The sequence below is a fragment of the Muntiacus reevesi genome, chromosome 13 (genome assembly GCF_963930625.1).
Source record: "Muntiacus reevesi chromosome 13, mMunRee1.1, whole genome shotgun sequence".
Lineage (NCBI taxonomy): Eukaryota > Metazoa > Chordata > Mammalia > Artiodactyla > Cervidae > Muntiacus > Muntiacus reevesi.
In genome coordinates, this window is record NC_089261.1 from 28,393,555 (window position 1) to 28,399,930 (window position 6,376).

A 6,376-nucleotide genomic window follows, 5' to 3' on the forward strand; every position below is an offset into this window, starting at 1 on the left:
TCACCTCGGCCTGCTTTGAGGAGCAGCCTCCCCTGTGAGTATAGTCTCAGGGGACCCACCCTCACCTTGGTCAAACCCAGATCTGATCTGTCAGCAGGTATTACTCCCCCTCCCTCTGCCCATGTCAAAGATTGGTCCAGGTCTGGGCAGGTAACCTTAGTCAAGCCACTGATACTCCTGGATCTTTGCCAACACTCAGCAAAAGCGAATGGCTGAGCATAGAGTCAGGGACACCCAGATGTGTCAGCCTGGGTTGACCTCTTGATCAAGCCACACCTGAAACCAGTGTCCCTGGCATATCCAATCGTCTGAGGTAGCACAGTTCCATTTTTATTCATGCTTCATTGGGTTGGGTTTTTGTCACTTCTGATGAGGGCCCTCACTAACACTCTTTGGTTCTTAAAAAGATTCCTACAGGTGGGCTGTGTCCCGGCTCCATCCTAACCCACCCTTGTAACTTTGAACAAATCACCACCCAGGAGCTTTGGTCTCTGTGTCATGGGAACTGGTGCTCACAATGGCCCCTTGCTCTGAGCATCCCCTATCTCTATGCCATCAGGGGGACCCCAAAAGAATTTCTTTGTGATGTAAGCCTTTCTCCATTTTCAGAAAAGTGTCAGGGCACACAGAACCAGGAAGGGCTGAGTGTCATCTCTTTAATGGAAGTTTAAGCCTCCTGCATTGCCAGGGCAAGAAGAGCCTTATCTGTGCATAGCCAGCCAAGAAGCTTTTTCTTACATCCACCCTTGTGTTCCAACTTGTACCCAGCTCTTTGCCCTGGGACTCTTTCTTTGCCCAACACTGACCCTGCAGATGGAGCCTCGTAGGCTGGCTTCTACCTGGGCTCAACCAGAGCGAGCCTTGGGTGGGAGACTGTGTCCATCACCCTGGATAGGAACACATGGCTCTCAAAACTTCCTATAAGGCCTGGTGTGGGTGTTCCAAGAGGGACTTGAGGGACTGGGAAGAGGTTACCCTCACATCACACACCCTCACATCCAACTCTACCTTCTTGTAGGAAAATTTCACAACTTATCCCAACTGTAGGCAAGTCCTCAAGTCCTCCCCAGCACACTGCATCTGTGAGAAGAGACCCTGCAGAGAAGGTGAGCCTGAAGCCAGTATATCCTTCAGTAAAGGCTGGTACTGGCTCTGATGTTTCCAATGTGCTCCCCTGACTCTCCCCATGCAGTCACTCCCTACTCTTGCCTGACATCTGGGCTGGAGACCCTGGTGGCCAGAGAACTCTTCCCTGCATCCCTCACCACTGTCACCACCTCCATCTCCACTTTCTGTATTGGGGTGTTGATGATGGTGATGGTGACAGTGATGACAAGGAAGAGGAGGAGGAAGATGGTGAAATAGGTGATGAAAAGGTGAAGGTGATGACGATGGTGATGATGAAGGTGATGGTGGTGATCTGGGGTCTATAATACCTGGTTCAGGGCTTCCTTCATAGTTGAGTTGGTAAAGAATCTGCCTGCAATGCAGAAGACCCTGGTTCAATTCCTGGGTTGGGAAGATTCGTTGGAGAAGGGATAGGCTACCCACTCTAGTATTCTTGGGCTTCCCTGTGGCTTAGCTGGTAAAGAATCTGCCTACAATGTGGGAGATCTGGGTTCGATCCCTGATTTGGGAAGACTCCCTGGAGAAGGGAAAGGCTACCCATTCCAGTAATCTGGCCTGGAGAATTCCATGGGCTGTATAGTCCATGGGGTTGCAAAGAGTTGGACACAACTGAGCAACTTTCACTTTCACTCTGGCTGTTGATGAGCACTCAATAACTGCTAACTATCATTGTCATTGTCACCATCCCCCTAGTGACAGTGTTTGATCAAGGATAGGCAAATAACCCAAGTGAGTCCAATCAAAATGAATCCTAGGATTTTACAAGGACCGTCTCACTGGGGGCACTGCCCTGGTAGAGTGTGATCAAGCAGCTTTGGTTTCAAGCCATTTTGCTCCCCATCCTGCCCCCTAGGGCGTGAGCCTGGCCAAGAACAGGGCCAACACAGGGGGACAGCAGAGCTGATGGTGGGAGGTGGAGTCCTGGCAGATTATCTGAAATCCTAGGTCAAGCTGTATCTGTCCTTTTCAGCTACAGGAATAAAGTCCTTTCTTTCTATGAATGCCAGTTGGGTTGGGTTTAGGTTCTTCACAACAGAAAGAGCTCCAATGGATTCTGTGAGTCTCTGCAGAGCCCCAAAGGCAGTGGCAAGTGAAGGATGAGCCATGCAAGGTCTGAAGAGTGAGAGAAGGAGGGAAAAGAAGACCTGGCCATGGGCAGTGGCTTGAGCTTCCTCACAGCATGGTGGCCAAGTTCCAGAATAGGCCTATCTCAGTCTGTTCCCATCCCACAGACCAGAGTCTCTGTGTACATCCATACAGGTTGTACACTGCACAGCTCCAGGAGATGCCAACCTTCAGCACGCAGGCTTTCCAGTCTGTATTTGGAGTGAAATTTTTCAACCTGAATTTCTAAAGGTCAGCCAAAGTCAGGCCAAGTCATCAATTCTCTGGAACTATCTGACACTAGGCTTAAAGAGTAACCCGAACAAGCAGATAAGGAAATCCAGGGCAACAAATATCTGTGGAGACAGGCAGGAACCAGATGGGTGAGGCATGTGGGCAGAAGGGAATAGGGAATGGTGGGGATTGTAGCAGGGGAAGCTTGGACTCTGCTTCCTCCTGCCTCGACCTTCCACCTGCCAAAAAAAGTGAGCCCACAACAGAATTCAGATCAAGTTTGGAATCTTTGAAACAGAGACGCTGTGCCTCAAGCAGGCATGGTGTCTTATGTCTCCCACAGAGAGCCTGGCGCAGAGTGGGTGCTCAGTAATAATGCTGACCTGGGTTAACCTGAGACTCCAGACCTCTTGTGATCTATGAAGGACCAGAAAATAGGGCTTCTGCATGTGAGTCCAGAGAGTTATAACAGCTGGTGCATAGTGACTCCTGTCTATACTCCAGTGCTCATAAAAACTGTTGGAGAAACATCTACTGCTTATAAATACCTATGAGACCCTCTCACCTCCAGCCCCCTTTTGTGTTTTGGGGACCCAAGTGCCTGTCTGCCCTATGTGACTTTAGGGCCACCACATGACGAATTGGCATTCCCTCTCAGCTCTCTTACATGACTGGGGCAACCAACAGTGTTCCGGGCAGCAGACCCTCCACCGGCATTAGTCCCTGAATGATCACATGCAGCAGGAATACAATGATATAGTGTGGACATCCCTGGTGGTCCAGTGGTTAAGAACCCACCAGCAAATTCAGGCAACACGGGTTCAACCCCTGGTCCGGGAAGATCCCACATGCTGCAGGGCAACTGAGCCCGTGTGCCACAGCTACTGAGCCTGCATGCCTAGAGCCTGTACCCCACCCGTGCATTGCAACAAAGAGTAGCCTCCGCTTGCTGCAACTAGAGAAAGCCCACACGCAACAACAAAGACCCATCGCAGCCAAAAATAAATAAATACATAATTTTTTTTTTAAAAAGATATGGTGGTAAGCACTGTACTTCCAGAGCTCATCTTACAGTGTAACCTAGCCTGTCGTGACTAAGGTTTAGTGTTTACAAAGAGCATGAGGTAGTAGAGAGGGAAGCAGCTCTCAGAGCAGCCGCCACCCCTAGGAGCATGGATGTGTGCCTGATTCCCCATTCCAGAGGCTCCTGAGCACCCTGCTACCCCTGCCGTGTCCTCCACACACTCCTCCTGCCCAAGTCAGTGGAAGCTGAACTTGGGTGTCTGCCACTTGCAACAACAGCCAATGAAAATCTGACAAATCCAACGTTGTCCTGCTCATCTCTGGGTTCTCCAGGCATGTGTGCTAAGTTGCTTCAGTCATGTCTGACTCTTTGCGACCCCATGGACTGTGGCCCACCAGGCTCCTCCATCCATGGGATTCTCCATGCAAGAACACTAGAGAGGGTTTTGCTATTTCCTCCTCCGAGAGATCTTCCCAACCCAATGATCGTACCCATGTTCTTTACGTCTCCTACACTAGTTTGTGGGTTCTTTACCACTAGTACGACCTGTGAAGTGGGTTCTCTAGAGTTCCAAGGAGCTCAGGAAATGTTTGCTGGATAAACAAAGAAGCCAAGGGCAGCATGGTGTCTGAGAGCTAGTGAGAAGAGACACCTCAGGGGCCACTTCCTACCTGAGGAGGTAGGGGCTGGCATCAGCCCTGACTGAGGGGCACGTGGGCTCAGTAGTGGTGGCACAAGGCCTTTAGTTGCCCCAAAGCATGTGGAATCTTCCTGGACCAAGGATCGAACCTGTGTCCCCTGCATTGGCAGGCAGATTGTTAAACACTGGACCACTGGGCAAGTCCCTTCATGGGTTTTTGACAGGTAACGAGGTCATTTCAGATAGGCCCTTTCAGTAAGATGTGGTTGTGGCAGAACCACAACTGGATTAAGCAAAAAAGGAATATATTGAATCATGTTTATGTGAAGTCCATGCACAGAAACTGCTTCAGGTACAGCTGGCTCTGAAGTTAAAAATGTCATTAGGTCATAGTCCCCTCAGTCTCCTGGCTCCTCTGTCCTCCATATGGGATCCATTCTCTGGCAGGCACTCCCCTTGGATGGTGAGACTCCAGCTGACACCTGCCTGCCCCTGAGACCTGAGGGAAAGAGGGAACCTCCCTTCCATGGTTACCACCAAGGCACTGGGTCATATGCCCACTCCTAGACCAATCACTGAGGACAGAAATGGGTTGTTCCAACTGCAAAACTTGAGTAATACACTCACATCTGGAGTCAGAGATGGAGTTAACACCTCCTTAATTTCATGGACTGAGTATAGAAGATTAGGGATTTCCCAGAGGAAAATCAGGGTGCTATTACCAAAGACATGATAGACAATGTATGATGGACTGTGCTCACTGTCCACCAAATAGCCATCCACGGCCCTCTTCCCAGCTCACAGAGCCCTACTTTGTTCCATAAGAAGCAGAAACCCTGGGACCACAGGAAAGTCCACCCCCTAACCCAACCTTATAATGAATCCTATTTGGTCACAGAAAGTTATTAATAAATCCACCCTCTTTCCCAGATTTTCACTTTCCCAGCCTCCTTTATAACAATTAATGACTATGAAACACCATTCTGATAATGAGAACTCCAGGGATTGGTACCACTGTTGTTTTCCTCTCCTCATGGAGTACTGAAGTGAGGGCATGATGGCTGGAGCTGCAGCAAGCATATTGTATCAATCAGTTCAGTTCAGTCGCTCAGTTGTGTCCAACTCTTTGTGACCCCATGAACTGCAGCACTCCAGGCCTCCCTGTCCATCACCAACTCCCTATCAATAAAACATCAAGTAAGAGAAATAAAAGCCAATGCTATGAATAATATTCCATTTCTTGACTGTTACACAAGTAACACAGAACACATAACACTTTGTAAGAATTCCCTGCGCTTTTCTGGCTGGGGACAATTAAGAATTGCAATTAAGAACTGGAAACCTGTAATAAGAACACCTACCAACTAAGAATCTTGTGTTAGCTCAGCTAAGAGATTAAATAAGTTAACACAGGAAAAGTATTTGGAACCACATCTGATATATAAGTTTTCCAAAAGCAATGGTTCTTAGTGTCCTCATCACCATCACTACTGCTGCACCACCGCATGCTGCTTCCTCCATGGGGAACTTCTTTTGGCCCCACCTTCCTCTCTAGGTATGGTCCCACCCCATGTCCCCCTTCACTGTCACACTTATTGAAAGAGGTGCCTATGCTTCCTAACCCCACACCCACAGCCAACTAGCTATGGCAGAACCTGGTAACCTGAGGTGTAATGACTTCCTAACTAACCACCTCCACTGCTGACTGCAGGCCCCAGCAGACGAGGGCTGTGCCTCTCAAAGTCATCTGCCTCTGCTGCACAACTGTAGTAGTCCTGACAGTCACTGCAGAACCAACAGCTGGTTCCCACAGGCTGGGAGAGCAGAAACATTTCCCTGACTGCTGGGTTCATCACAGTTCATGCCTGCAGCACCCGGCTGTGGCTGAGGAGCTATGTGAGGTCTTTTCTGAGCCTGGCTGCAGATTCCACCCTCCTCATCCTTATCTGCATCAATCAGCTAGTGTTGAGTAACACACAGACCCAGGATCCCAGCTTCTTTGGACAATAAGTATTTATGGTTTATGTGTTTGCAAGTTGGCTGAACTGCTCCCTCTGAAGGCTCTGAAAAGATTGCCTCTTTGCTGTTGACCTGAACTTAGTAGCAGGAGGCTGCTGCACCCCTCTCTTCCCTAAGTGAAGCCAGCCTGAGTCCAGTCTGATCTGAGGCCCAGGAGCATATCTGAAGTTCCACAGCAGAGGAAGCCAGTCCAGGTTTGGGTTTCTGTTTCCTTCAAATAGAAAAGT